The 15,979-nt window shown below is 43.3% G+C and overlaps 2 protein-coding genes across 2 annotated transcripts in view; both read right to left on the reverse strand.

The window, feature by feature from the left end:
• The window catches only part of lrfn5a (leucine rich repeat and fibronectin type III domain containing 5a), a 154,744-nt gene extending 150,231 nt beyond the window's left edge, over positions 1-4,513 (reverse strand). Inside the window, exon 1 of the mRNA XM_015970485.3 lies at positions 3,702-4,513. The gene's annotated coding sequence lies outside the window, so the exon portion shown is untranslated. The remainder of the gene's footprint in view (positions 1-3,701) is intronic.
• Positions 1-15,979, reverse strand: part of LOC139063930 (uncharacterized) — a 670,684-nt gene that overhangs the window by 281,740 nt on the left and 372,965 nt on the right. The gene's annotated exons all lie outside the window — the stretch shown is intronic.

A 15,979-nucleotide genomic window follows, 5' to 3' on the forward strand; every position in this document is an offset into this window, starting at 1 on the left:
GATCTCAGTCCAGTCCAGAACCACTAGGATGTGGCGGAACGGGAGCTTCTCATCAGTTGTGGCTTAAGATGGTTCTGAAGATGAATGACGTTCCAATTTCATCACAATTTTGACCCAAATTCAATTGTTTCTGAAGAACTAAGTTAGTGAGAATATCTGAGCAGGTTGGAGGTCCCTACCACAGGTCGCCGCAGACACAGACGTCTGATATCAAGTTTAGTAGCTCGATGTTTTGCAAATGAACCAATTCTTCTTGTGTAATTAGTTCATCCTGTTCAAGGCTGTGTGTTTACCTTATCTAACAAACCGCTCAGCTGTGTTCGTAAACGAGTCAATAAAAGAGCTTTGTTAGAATAAAAATCCATATAAAGATGGATTCAGATATTCAGCTTCTTCATATTGAGTCTGAAGGAGGAAAAGAAGGATTAAAAGTTAGCATTAAGCATCATATTGATGCCTGGAGTTTAGAGAGGCTTGCTTTATTATTTTATGAAACTATTTCATCCTGTCAGACTCAGCTGAAAGTTTCTCACAATAGTCAACCCATAACTAGGGATGGGTACCTTTGACATTTGAATCGATCTGGTACTAATTCCCGGTACCTAGGAATCGATACCGGTACTTAACGGTACCAATTTTCGATACTTTTTAGTGTTTATTATTTTAATTCTCTTTTATGATTAAATATATATTTTTCTCAATTTATAACCATATTTGATAAATATCACGATAAATGACATACAACTGTTTGTATTTTAACATCGTCCTTGTAGTTTTATAAGCTGATAATTAAACTGAAGCAAACATCTTTACTGTAAACTAAATTTACTGTGTATCTTCATTCCTTTTGCCGTCCTTTTTCATTTGATTTTTCCTACTGGGAAGTTAGAATTTCCGAGGAGAAAGCGAACGCACCATTAGCTGATAACAATGGTGGCAATGGAAGCTAACTTATCAAGTTAACGTTATCTTAAACAGTTTATTTAGCTGCTGGAGCAGATTAAAATGATGATGCATCACACTTAGATCGTTGTCGCTGGTTTCATCTTCACCCAATCACCCATCACATTTAGTAAAGTGAAGCCAAACTTTAGAGCGCGTTCATGTTCTAGTCGGAAATTCGGAGTTCCGAGGAGAAAGCGAACGCACCATTGGCGAAACGGAAGCTAACAAATCAAGCTAACGTTATCTTAAACATTTTATTTACCTACCGGAGCAGATTAAGATGAGGATGTCTCACTTAGATCGTTGTTGCTGGTTTCATCATCACCCAGTTACCCATCACATTTAGTGAAGTGGACCCAAGCGTTAGCGTGCGTTCTTTCTACCATGCTGCTCTGTTTACAACTGGCTCGCAGCGACCGACAACATAACGCTCTTGCGCATGCGCAGCTGTCTTGTCAAGTTCTCGTTATGAAGGACGGGTACCGAAACGAGGCACCGTTTGAAACGACGTGAATCGGTGCTCAGTTGGTACTGTGGAATTCGGTCGGTACCTTAAAAAGTACCAAATTCGGTACCCATCCCTACCCATAACCCCCACAACATCCCCGTCTTCCAGTGTCTGAGCAGCAGATTCAAATGAAACAGAGCTCCACCAGCTCCTCTGCATGATCCTGCAGCCCATGTCAGACGGTTAAACAGAAAATTACAAGAGAAAAAGGTCAAAGAGGTGAACAGAGAAGAGAGGAATGATCAAATGCTGCCCAACTCCTAAAGCCTGAAAGAAATCCAAATAAAAAGAGGAAAAGGGATGATTTGCTTCTGTTTTACCATGACGACAGCAGCATGAACAGAAGCCACATCTTTAAGGTAAAGCAACATTTTTCATCCCTTCTTTCTGTCACGCTGCCTCCTTCACAACCCTCGGCCTTACACTTTCACTTCTGAATCAAAACAATTTGTAGCACAAATGCACAGCGATTTATCCCGAGTGTAATGGAACGTCAAACCGCTGCTGCTGGATGTAAATAGAGGAGAATAAACACAAGTAAAATGGACTAAAAATCACCGTTTTCTCCCTCGCTCATTTACCAGCACTCCTTTCCTACAGGAGAGGATGCATTTGCATAATACCTCCATATCCACGGGCCATTAGCACCAACATGAGGGGCTCGTGTGCATAAATTTGCTATCTTGATCAATCAGTGCAAACTACTGTACCGGTACAAGCTGGAGACATCCTAATATAACACATCACAAATATGAGGGAGGGACAGGACGAGTTTCCAGGTGTGAGCCTGAACCGTCGAGATGTTTCCCTCCACAAACCGTAGAGGCAGAAGGAGGGGTCAAAGGTTTCATTTTCACTGACGGAACTCAGCTTTTAATTCGATTACAGACACAGGTGGGGTTATCTGTGTAAAAACATGTTTCAGTCCGCAGTTCGTATCAAAAGTGTATTGTCAGATGTTATTAATACACAGCATTTAAATGTAAACGCCGTTTCTCATCGGTTTTAGGTGAAACTGAGTCTGAAGACAACATGAAAGGACACATCTGCACAGCTTCTGGTGAACATCTGAGTTTCTTTCTCCAGAATGATGCAAACCTTTCTGATAGAAAATATTTCTAAAGAATCTGCAAATGTGTGTTTCCCTTCAAAGACAACAGTAGAAAACCCAAATCAGTCAGAATGTGACGCTGCAGGAAGCATTTCACAGCGCTCACGTGAGAATTCAGACTGATGCAGAAACAAAAACATTAGAAACAACAGAAGGAACTCAGGCCAGCTTCACACTTAAAACAATTCACCTTCAGCGCGCAGCTGCAGCCAAAGGCCCCGGTTAGCTGCGTGCAAACATGTCTGGTCACGCGCACACGCACGCGCCTGGTCTGCAAGCGGCAGGTTGACGTTGGAAACCGACACTCGTCTAATTTTCCGCAGCGAACAAGGTGTGCGACTGCGCACGAGCACGTCTGACGTACCTGTCCGCGTGCACACACACACACGCACACACACTCACGCACACGTGCATAAAGAGGCGCTTTTCCCTGCGCACATTCAGTTGGAGACGCACAACTTTCTCATTCTCCCTGATGGCGCGCGCAATTACGCGTGCTCTCTCTCTCTCTCTCTCTCTCTCTCTCTCTCTCTCTCTCTCTCTCTCTCTCTCTCTCTCTCTCTCATGCGCGCGCACACACACAGTCAAGTGGGCGCGAGCTGCAGCTGAGATGGTGCCACTGGATGGACCTTTAACTTAAATACGGTTCGGTTGTGACCTTGCAGAGGTGGTGTCTGAGCCACACAGGGGCCTGTCCACCCAACCCAACCCCCCCCCCCCCCCCCCCCCAACAAGCCCGCCCCATTTCAGCATCCAGACTAAATGACTGCAATGAAATGTAGAAATAAGACTTTGATCCTGAAGAAACACGGATCCACTGATCCAAGAAGGATATAGATAGATAGATAGATAGATAGATAGATAGATAGATAGATAGATAGATAGATAGATAGATAGATAGATAGATAGATAGATAGATAGATAGATAGATAGATAGATAGATAGATAGATAGATAGATAGATAGATAGATAGATAGATAGATAGATAGATAGATAGATAGATGGATAGATGGATAGATAGATAGATCGATAGATAGATAGATAGATAGATAGATAGATAGATAGATAGATAGATGGATAGATAGATAGATAGATGGATAGATGGGTGGGTGGGTGGGTGTGATGGGTTTCCTTTACCTCCCAGATGTTCTCTGTTCCCACCAGCTGAGCTGTCAGGGCGCAGGTATTGGTCCAGATCCCATCCTTACATGATCCTGACGCCTGTAGTTGTAACTCCACACAAACCGCGTCCAGGAAACAGAACCCCTCCCATGAATGTGGTAAAAATCCTCCAGTAGACTCCGTTTGGGTTTAGAGTTCAATCCCGTCTTTCAGAGGGGTGCGTCCCTTTTGCATTCTACATCCTCCTCTCTCTTTCTTACTCTCCACCGTCTTCTCCTCTCCCGGTTTCATCCCTCCATCCGCGGGGGGAGTCGAACACCCTCCGAGAGAAAAGTGAAGTGAGCCCCCGTGATATTTCCTCTCACTTATCCTCCTAATTCCTGACACCTGGTTCGGGCGAAACTGGAAGAATTCCACCGGATGACAGAATATCCCCGAATCAAGGCTGAAAAGTCCAATTATTCCATTTCTTGTCGTTTCCGGCCAGTTTGCTGCTGATCGAACTCATAAAATCCACCAGTTTCCCGTTTGATTCGCTGGAATTCAATTAAAATATTTCAGGAACGAGATTCTTGTTTTCAGGGTTTGACTCCGACTCTTCCCTCCGGTCGCTCAGCCTCCTTTAACTCTGCGCGTCTCTTCTGCAGTTGGGATTAGAATAGAAAATAATAGAATCAAATGGAACACGGAGCAGTAAAGTCCCGGTAAAGCTGGGGTCCGGATCCTGTTGTACCGAGTTTAACGGTCCGGTCCCGCCGATCCTCGGTCCTCCTCGCACGGTGCTTCTCCCGCACCGTTAATCCTCGGAGGCTGGCACGAGCGCTGTCGAATCTGGGAAGGATTTAGGAATCCCACTTCCTGTTTCAAACTTCAAAATAAAATCAAGAACTTGGCTATGGGCTCAAATTCTCAGGGATATTTTCGACAGGTTCTGGAGTTGCGTCTCATACAAACTCATTTGAATATAGAAAAACAACAAAGATGTCATTGTTCATTAATTTATGCTAATAGACACAATTTTCGCCGGCACGTTGAAACATTGTTTTTTGATCAGAGGACAAATTGGTGATTTAAGGTTAACAGACTGAAGATGTCAGGATGTTAACTGAGTTTGTGGTTGTCGTGTGTTGTTGCTTCCTGCGGATAAACGGATCCGATATCATCTGTAAGTCACTTTGGACAAAATCGTCTGCTAAATATATAAACATAAACATAAACAATAGGCCGGGAGGTTGTTGAAGTAGAAGTGGACTCTGAGGGGAGGATGCTGTTCAAGAAGCTCGCTGACCCTCTCCACGACCCGCTGGTCTGCAGCAGAAACGTGATGCTTCACCTTCCTCCTGTCTGCAGTCGTCAGAAGTTAGGATTCCAACTGGAACAGAAATTATTCAGAGTGAATTGTTTTCTTTTCTCCCATCAGTCCCGATGATCATTGGCTTTGTGTTGATTTTTTACTCTTAGATCTTTCTGTGAAAAATGTAAACACACACTTTCTTCTCTGAAATAATGAAGTCTGACTGAATCTGAATTTTAAAATTCAACGTGGATCCAGTCCTTGTTACAATCGTCCAGAATAGACCCAATCTCACCGACCCAAGGCGCTCGGATATGCTTCAAGTACATCTGGTTTAAATAGATGATTTTTTCGTGTGTTTAAAGTTTGTATTCAAGTGTTTGATTTTTTTTATTGTGGAATAGAAACATTTCTATTCCAAGAAAGGAAACTACAAATCTTTATTTTTTTAATCATCCAAGAGACTAAGCTCCTCAATGCTTTTATTTTGAAGTAGAAACAGTTTCGTTTCCGGTCTCTGCCTTGATAACGTCATCTCACTTAACACCTGTTCTCTATTGCTGCATGGAAGTTGCTCTCGGATGATTTTTTTTACTGCGCGTTTGCGTTTCGTCAAAAACCAACAACATGCACACATTTCACTTTCTATTTTTAGCTGAAATTATTGTTTCTCCAGCCACCAGTGACACCCCCCCCCCCCCCCCCCCCCCCCAATCTCACACACACACACACACACACACACACACTTTCAGGTGTTCTGGTATTCTGCACACCGGGTGGAGAGATTGCAGAGAGGTGTTCGGATCCACCTGGAACTCTGCAGCTCGCTGACGCCAGATCTGCTGCCTGGAGATTACATTTTCTCAGCCACCTTTCGGTCATTCACCGATTCTTTGAGGGGAAAAGGATCAAATCCCACAGACTGACAGTCACACAATGTGCTTTTCTTTGCCATGTCACAAATCTGTTATACACCTTCAAAAAGATGGAAGATTCAGGGTAAAAAAAAACTCCTCTCATCATTTTTCTGTGAAAGAAAATCCTTTTTGCGGTCCGTGTTTCCTCAGAGCCACAGAATGAAGGGTCATGACAATAAACCAACCAAATGTAAACTTTCATGCCAATCCTGTTATTAATTACTGCTTAATAGCTGTTAAAGTCATTGAGACATTGTTAGGTAGTGGATGGGATTGTTTCCTGTTGGAGCTGCTATTCATTGTTTAGCCAATAGCTCATAAATGTAAAAATCGATAATCAGTTAACCATTGAAAGCCTAATCAGACTCATCTGATGTTTTTTTTTTATAAAATCACCTTGACTGAGTATAATCAATGCCACAACTGTGGTTTTATGAGGACAATGAAAGCTCACTTAATCTCCAAAAATGACCATAAAGAAGGAGGTTGTAAAAACAAGAAATTTATTTAGTTAGTTCTCCTATTTAAACACATTTAGCTTAAATTCTACTTTAAATAAACAGTTGCAGAACGACTATAAAGGAAATCACCGTTCCTACATGTGAATGGACTGTTGAGGTGGTGGCCAGGGGCAGAGGAGGCTTTAATGATGCTGGTGGCTCTGCTGATGTAGCGTGAAGCTGCTGAGTTCTCCAGAGAGGCCAGTGGGCAGCGAGTGATTTTCTCTTTAGTCTTTACAAATCTCCAGAGTGCTTTCTTATCTGCAGCAGAGCTGGTTTTATACCAAAGCAACACGCGGCGTGTTTGGAGGCTCTCTATCATGGCGCTGTAGAGGCTTTCTGCCTCCTGAGTTCAGCCCATTCTCCGCTTCTGTGATGATCAGTGTTGGGCGAGTTACTTCAAAACTGTAATGCATTATTTATTCCTTGTTCCCCTCTTTTTAAAGTAATTCATTACATTACAATGTTACTGATTTTAAAATGTAAGGCATTACACTACTTTTGCATTACTTTAAGTTACTTTCACCAAAACAACTTCAGTATGAATCTGGTCATGTGACGCTCAGTGAGCTCATGACATATATGTGGAAGGTGATGTGGTGTCTGAGCTAGGATTGCTGTTAAACACAGTCAGATATAATAACAGTGCTTTAAAATGATTGTTTATTAAATAAAAGCAACAACAATCTGTACTCTCAGCACGCTGCCATCTTATATTAACTGAGCAGGGAGTGAGGTGTTGGGGGCTCCAAGCCTATATTTTGCCTTGGTCCCCAAATGCCTTGATACGGCCCTGGATGTGAGACTGACTTCTGGGGTGATCTGATTCTATCACATGTATAAATATTAAATGCTTATATATTATTGCTTTTCACTGGTAAAAATGTGTGTTGGGGATAAATCTACCTACTTTTTTTTTTAAGCACTTTGTTTTGTTTTCTTGGTTTTATGTGAATAATTTCCGGCCCTTTCTCTCTCTAACCTTCCTGCATTCTGCATGTTTTCTCCGTCTTCCAGAAAAACTGTTTCCTAGATTTCCTACTTTCTAACTAATCAGCCAAAGAGATCTACCGAACGCAAAAATAAATAAATAAATAAATAAATAAAAATAAAAAGCTTAATCTGCGCTGCGCTCCAGCAGCAATGAGAAGAAATGACCAGGGCACAGATTATGAACTCAGCTGAAAAGTACATGAAGTACCAGAGAATATGGGCTGATATAAACGATCGCAAATGAATGACTTGGATTTGGTGGAGCGATTTTGTGAATATAACAGCGGCCGCGCACAGGACGCAGCTGGAGTATTTGAGCCGTTACCGCTGCGTCCTCTCTGCTCATAGAATGTCTGCAAAGCTGAGTCCATAAATGACGTCATATATGTGGATACTGGATATTTTTTCAGGCTTCCCGCAATTTGAATTTTTAGGAAACCCACATCTTGATTCTGGGTTTAAAAATGCGTTGTAACAATTGTACCGAGTAAATATTATCATTTTCTTTCCCTGTAATGCCTTACATTAACACATTACAGCAAAAAGCAATGCTTTACAGTAATTCATTACTTTTGTACCGCGTTACTCCCAACACTGCTAATGATGGCAACGCTATTGGTCGACAAGGGAAGATCTGTGGATCAAAGGTGGTCTGAAAACATTTGCTCTTCCCACACGGGGGTTGTCCACAGCAGATCCAGCCTCACTTGTGCCTTCACAGATTATTAATATTGTGACATTTTATGTAGTTTGCCCCGTTATTTTGACACACCTTCAACTGTTGATAGGGTTTCATTATTATGCAACTGGAACTTATAACATCCGGGGCTGAACACGCGGCCTTGAGGAACACCAAAGCTGTGTAGAACAGATGAGGAAGGGTCGGTTTAAGTTGTTAATGTTGGTGAATTCTGAGGATATTTGGTCATTTTGCTCTGCTGAGCTGGACTCAAACAAACAGATCAAAGGGAGCTGAGGCGTTTTGGGTGATGGCTCCAACACTCTGAACACTATGCATCAGAAAAACTCCAGTCTTTTAAAAATCAGTTGAAGACAATATTTGTTTGTTTATAATGATTTAATTCCTATTTGCCTTTTAACTTTAATTCTCATGTTTTATTGCTTTTTAATGTGTCTTGTGCCCATGCTGTGTTTAGCACTTTGGGCTAGTTCTTCATCATGGAAAACGTTGGGATGGAGATGATAATGGTGGTGATGAAGATGATGAGTGTGAAGGTGGAAAGCAAAACACAAATGTCTTCTAAAATTATTATTGTTTACTGACAAGAGCTGTAGGGAAGGATGGATCTAAAATCCCTCATAAAGCCTTGAAGCACTTGTATCAGTAGCATGCCCCCTAGTGGCTGGCTGCAGTATGTTTTTATATCCAAATTTCAGTGTAAAAAAACACCTCAGATCAAAAGTGTTGACTGATGCTGATAAATGTAAATATTGCCGTTGTTGTTTATTTGGTATGTCCTTCTTGTTGTTTAGCTTGTGCTCAGCTCCGTAACAGGTTAGCTGTTTTTTTTTAAAAAGATTATTTTCGTTCGATAAAGAGAATAAACTAAACTCAAAGACTCTTGTTAGACGTGTCTCCAAAGTGTCTTCAGAAAGACAGACCATCTGCAATAGTTGCACCACATCGAACTGGAGCTTTGTGTTTTTCAGTAAATAACATTTTCAGACAGAGTTTCTATAATTCATCACAAGAGGACCGTTCCTAACAGGCACAATGTTAAAGAGTCCTCTGCCCAACACGCTCGGTGCTCTAAGCTCTTAAAGCCGAAGCGTCCAGAGTACCGATCATGCCATCGATTGTCTGATCATCTGGGGACGGCGCTGGAAACAGTGGTAGGTCTGAAATAATTGGCTGGCTGGGGAAAATCCTCCCAGTGATCCCAGGATCACTGATCACAGCAGCCGCCTTCCACTCACCTATTGTGAATAAAACCTGATGCAACATGTGGCGGAAGACAGTTTCCTGATTTTCAATCATTTTAGTTCTCATAACGGCTTTTCCAAAAAGACTCTTCCTATCATCTCATCCTGCCAGACTGCACTTTCACACCTTCTGACGTCACTAAAAACAGAAAAAATCCAGCTGGTTTTGCCGTCTGTGTCCTCTTCAACCCGCCAAAGCAGGTCCACCGCCTGATGAGGGTTTCATCCTCCGTCCCCATGAATCAAATTACTGATAAGCTGTCATGTATTTTGCCAACAAGAGGAGGTCTTATTGGCCAAAATCCTTCAGCACAAGTATCAGTGTGCAGGAATGCAGATGTTCAGAATGAAATCGTGCTCGAGGAAAGAATTTTTCCCCTATTGGAGTTGTGACTTTCAGAGGATTTCCGTGTGGCAGGCTTGAGATGGTGACTGAAAATCAGTCTTTCAGACTTTTTTTCACTGATCTGAATTAAGCCTTCCCAGCTGTACACATCTGACATTAAAGCTTGAAGCTCCTGGTTAATCAGCCCGTTTGGCTCATCTAGATGCTGCAGACAGCTTCTGGTCGGTCAGCTGTGACCTGTAACGTAGCTCTAGATGTCTTTGTGGGGTTGTTTCTGTTTCCTGTCCTGCTCAGGCGCTGAGCTGAGGGCCTCTTCCTGTTAAAGAGGAGTGTGCCTCTCCACTCTAGTTACATGCTAGCTTCGTATGAGGATCGCTAAAACGTCTCTGGCAGTGACTCGAAGCTATCAGCTGGGTTTCTTTAAATGGTAAGCTTTTAAATATTTGGAATAATGAATTGATGCATGGGTTTAACTGGAACGTTAGTGAAGTGACTTGAGACGACTCTTGCTGTGATTCGGAGCTTTGTGAAAAAAAAACTGCTGAATCCTTTTTCACATTTTGTATTTTTAATATTTGGTCAGACATGCTGACGAGCCTCCAGAGCCGCGTTTGAGTTTTAAAGGGGCATTATGGAAGTCTGACAGCCAAAACATGTATAGAAATAATAAATGTCTTCTTCATACATTCTCCTGCAATGCCCTGGTCCTGTAGAATGAGCCCTGGCATTTTTACTGTGATTGCCTGTTTTTCTGTAAAATCACAGAAAAAGAGAGATGCTCGGGTCGAGCAGGCTGCTTCATGCGCGTTCACGCTCAGGCATCGCCCGTAGCATTTGCTATCCGTAGCTTTAGCAGCAGAGAGAGAGGCAGTGCCACTTTGTTGCTGTTCCTAACGCCTAGTGACAAAGCTAGCTACATTTCTGAGAACCCTTAGCTACTTTCTGTAGAACTTTCTTCTAGAGATTTCCTGCAAATTAGCAACAAAATAGCCATTTTCACTCCGAACCGTTCTTTGGTTTGACGTTGTTTCAACTGTCATCAACGATATAAATGTTACAGATACACAAGACATCACTGGTGCTTTAGCACTTCCGGTAAGACGTTGAACTCTCGTGCAGAAAACCTGGGTCTGATTCTGGATGTGAACATAGTTTCTTTAGAGTTTCTTTTTTACATTAATGGTATATTTTTTTACAGTAAGATGCCCAAATTTTTATTTGAGACTCGCCGAACGGCATTGAATTCACAGATAAAAAAGATGTGGGTTCAACTTTCATTTTGGAACAATTTTTCAAGCAAGGGAAGGGAATAATCTGAGCATGCAGGAGGACTGACCCATCCTAAACCTTTGTCGGCTGTGCTGAAGAGAAAGGTACAGAACCACATTATTTAATTAATTAGCTGCACGTTCTCCTGTCCTAGGTTCTCCGGGCCACACACACACACACACACACACACACACACACACACACACACACACACACACACACACACACACACACACACACACACACACACACACACACACACACACACGGGACTGTCTCAGCTGTTATTTTCGTTAAGGAGTGTGCACGTACAGCATGCGCGCCTCGTGCACGAGCCTACTATTGAAGCTGCCGTTACACTTTTGGCCTGAGGGGGCAATCGCGAGCATAAAAATTCAAAACTCCGTAAAGTCCCTTTAAAGAAACCTGAGCTTTAAACCTTCATTATTTTACAGTAAATGTAACATTATTTATGTACTTCCTGCCTTTTCCCTGTTCTGATCTAAAACTATTTCTTTGTGACTTTGAAAATAAAACTCAAAAATTTCAACACAAATCCACTGAAAGTTAGTAAAGGGTAAAATACCTTCTCCAGGTCAGGGATGAGGTCCTGCCTCAAGTGGAGGAGTTTAAGTATCTCGGGGTCTTGTTCACGAGTGAGGGAAAGCTGGAGCGTGAGACCAACAGGTGGACAGGTGCTGCTTCTGCTGTGGTGCAGGTGTGGTCCCGATCTGTCGCGGTGAAGAGAGAGCTGAGCCCGAAGGCAACGCTCGCGATTTACCGGTTATCTACCTTCCTAAGATAAGACTGAGATCCTCATCTGTGCCCCAGACAAGCTGGTTCCCAAAATCAGAGACTCTCTTGGTCAGCTTGCTTCCCACACCAAACCTTCTGTCAGGAATCTTGGTGTGACCTTTGACCCAGCTCTCACCCTGGATTCTCATGTCAGTTCTCTTGTTCGCTCTTCCTTCTTCCATCTCAGGAACGTTGCTAAGCTGAGTCCCATTCTGTCCCGCTCTGAACTTGAGACAGTTCTCCACACCTTCATCTCCTCACGCTTAGACTACTGTAACTCTCTTTTCACGTGTCTGAGCAGAACCTCCCTGAACCGTCTACAGGTGGTTCAGAACGCCTGTGCTCGGCTTCTGACCAAGTCCTCCAAACACACCCACATCACCCCGCTTCTCCTCCAGCTTCACTGGCTGCCAGTCAACTTCAGGATTCATTTCAAGATCCTGGTTCTGGTCTATAGGGCCTTACATGGACAAGCACCATCTTACATTGGTGATCTTCTCAGTCCCTACACCCCCAGCCTACTGGTTGTGCAGCACCAGGCTAAAGGTCAAAGGTGACAGATCATCTGCTGCTGTGGCCCCCAGACTCTGGACCTCTCTCCCCCTGAGCCTGAGATCAGTGGACTCAGTGGACTTTTTTCAAAAGCAGCTGAAAACTCACCTGTTCAAGCTGGCTTTTGTGGGACATTCATCACCACCTTCTCCTTATTCTGCTCTTTTCCCACTTTTCCCAGGATTCATGGATTTCCTCTCTCCTATTCATTTTCTCTCACCCTTTCTTTACATTTTTTTTACCACAATTTATGTTTTTTTTCTCATTTTAAACATATTTTTATTAATTGGATGCATGGATCCACTGATAGCCTGAACGTCCTAATAAACTTTTAGGCTTAGTTCTGCTTAGAAACATTTATGTTCTTTAACACTTTCATGGCGTGAACCTTAATAATTACAGAACATTTCTGTGGAAGTTGGTTTCTATTCACAGATTTTCATTTTCCCTGAGAAGAGCCGCCAACACGTGCTAGACGGCTTTGGGATTCTGAACAACAGCGTACGTGAACTGTGCAGTGAAAATACACAAATCACAAAGTTGTTAATGTTTAATTGTTCTGTGCCTCAGCAGGATAACCAGAGCCAGTCGATAGCTTTCGCCCTGCTGCTTCATCATTTGTGCGCAACTGAGTGGAAATAAACAGCAAACTTTGATCAATTTGCTTGCAAAGCAGCCATTTTTCTCCTGCACACATCAAGCCTGAACATCATGAGGTTTCATTGGCTGCGGTTCATTAATGGGCATGCTGTCGTTTTGTGAACATCATTTGGGGGAATTCAGATCAAAATTGAGAAAATAAAGGGGAAACGTTGACTTTTAACCCTTCATGTTGCATTTAACCACTAATTTAATTTCAGCGCTTTGGACTTCCTGACAGGGTTGCGGAAGGCGCTTTATAAATAAAGCGTTGATTGATTGATTGACTTTGCTCTTAAATGACAAAATGTCCAAGCTAATGAACCCTAACCCTCACACTTCCCCTCCTTTAGGCCCTCCATAGCTCCCCCCACCCCCCCACCCACCCACACACACACACACACACAAAACACTCAAGCACTGTTTGGGTTTCACCTAAATTGAGTCAATGCACAACCAGCTCGTTGCCCTAGAGCAGGGGTGGGCAATCCTGGTCCTCGAGGCCCATTATCCAGCAGGTTTTAGTTGTTTACCTGCTCCAACACACCTAATTCCTGGATGAATCACCTGTTCAGCAGCTCATGAGGCTCTGCAGCAGCCTGTTAATTACTAGTAGATTCAAACCAGGTGTGTTTAAGCAGAGAAACAACTAAAACCTGCTGGACAGCGGCCCTCGAGGACTGGGATTGCCCACCCCTGCCCTAGAGGTATGAAATGGTAAATGGTAAATGGCCTGTATTTGATATAGCGCCTTCTAGAGTCCTGGAACCCCCCAAGGCGCTTTACAACACAATCAGTCATTCACCCATTCACACACACATTCACACACTGGTGGGGATGAACTACAATGTAGCCACAGCTGCCCTGGGGCGCACTGACAGAGGCGAGGCTGCCGAGCACTGGCGCCACCGGTCCCTCCGACCACCACCAGCAGGCAATGTGGGTTAAGTGTCTTGCCCAAGGACACAACGACAGCGACAGACTGAGCGGGTCTCGAACCTGCGACCTTCCGATTGCGAGGCGAGCACTTAACTCCTGTGCCACCGTCGCAGAGGGTCTGCTCTGAGACTGGGAGGTTGTAGGTTCAAATCCACAGGCTTTAAAAATGGGACCCGAGGCCTCCTCGCTTGACACTCAGCATTAAGGGGTTCGACTGGGGGTTTAACCACTAAACAGTTTCTGAGCGCCACCGTGTCTGCAGCTCACCGCTCTCCAGGGGGATGGGTCCGATGCGGAGAACACATTTCTCCAAACACACCAGTGTGTGTGTGTGACAACTGGGCTCTAACTGTAACTTAACTGAATGCACTCACCAGGACACTGCTACGGCACGTTGTACCTCACACAGCGCATCTCAGCTCAACAGGACGGCTGTCAAACGGCCTCTCGGAACAACCATCTGCACATGCACCTCCCATAAGACAGAAACCAGTAGCTCAGATTAGACCTGACCTCGGGTGAGCGTGCCCCTCTCTGGATTTCATACCAAACACTGCGGAGCAGCAGAGGGATTCCACTGAGAAACCATCTCACTTCCAGCCCTAACCCAGACACTGAGCCAACTGCAGGAAAAACAAAAGGAGGACATTTTCACATATTTTGAGACTAATGATGCGTCCTTATCCTGATCCTGTTTTGGATTTCGTGCTAATGAGAGTTCACCCTCATTAAATTTGGAAAAGCTGCTAAAACTAGTGATAATTTAACCTAGTTGGCCAATATGGCGGCACAAACTTAAAGACCTGCTGAACAGAAGAGCTGGCTCTACGTGGGAAGCACGTTCATTAGAGGCTGATAAATGAGAGCTGTTTAATGTCACGGACAGGGTCTGAATCCAAATTAGAACAACCCAACTCAACTACTGTCCTGGACGCTAAAGCAGAAAGGATTCTTTAATGAAACGTGTGCTTTTATTTTGAGGCTTTTAATGTGCAATCATCCATTTAACTGTTGTTTTGCACAGTTAACATCAATGTGTCCCCGGTTGGTACTAACCTGTTATTAGACACCGCGACAGGCCATAAAGGCTAAGTTCTCTAAATGAAATATTAAATATTTAAAACATTAAAACAACTTTTCACGTTTGTTTGTGTGTAAATTCCCAGGAAATTGCTTTATTGTATTCATGCACACAGATGGTTTGTGTGATTAAAATGTGCAAAAATAAACAAATAAAACATTTACTAGCGCAAACAGCAGGTCCTAAACTAAAGGGTTGATGGAAACAGAAGGTTCAGTTTAATCATTTTGGTAGGAGAATTTAGAAAAGGGAGAAAACTTCACCCGTGAAGCATTGAACACAAACGTTAGCCTTTTGTATGTTTGAGTCATCTGGAGCTGTCATGGGTGGTTCTGTTGGTTGAGTGCTTTGCAGTCATGTTTCTGGTTTTATTGTATTGTTTGTACTTCCTGTTTTATTTTGTGTATTCACTTCCTGTCTCATTACAGGCAGCTTCACGACCTGAGGCTCCTCACTAACCAGCCTTATGTGTTGCACAAGCCCCCACAGTGTGGCTCAAAAATTGGTCCAAACCCGGAAGTACCAAAAATTGCAGTTCCACCCTCATCCACTAGGGGCTGGTGTCAGAAGCGAGCAAATCCTCATTGGCTCCCATGTTAAAAATACCAATTTCACAGCAGAGATAAACATGTTTACAGCCTGGTACCAAAACATGTTTTAGGTTTGAATGATCTAGTTTACACTCATGACAACTCTGAGGGGGTGAGTTTTTTTCTCACTCTTCTGTTTAAGTGTATTAAAAGCCTAAAATTCTGTATAATTAATGAGCATCAGACCCACGTGACCGCAGAGCTAGCTCCGTGGAAAGGCCTCAGTAGAGCCTCGGCCTGGCCTGGAAACTGTTGCGGGATTTTGAGTCTCTGTGTTTGTGTATTCTTGTTTGGATATTTTTGTGCAATTGTTGGACAAAATGACTTGCTGTGGCATTAATTGCACTAATAGAGCGTCCAAGGAGTCTCCACTTCATTTTTTTCGGTAAATAAAATTATATTTATGTATTTTAGGTCACTGCCGAGCTGAGCTT

Source organism: Nothobranchius furzeri, chromosome 18 (genome assembly GCF_043380555.1).
Source record: "Nothobranchius furzeri strain GRZ-AD chromosome 18, NfurGRZ-RIMD1, whole genome shotgun sequence".
Lineage (NCBI taxonomy): Eukaryota > Metazoa > Chordata > Actinopteri > Cyprinodontiformes > Nothobranchiidae > Nothobranchius > Nothobranchius furzeri.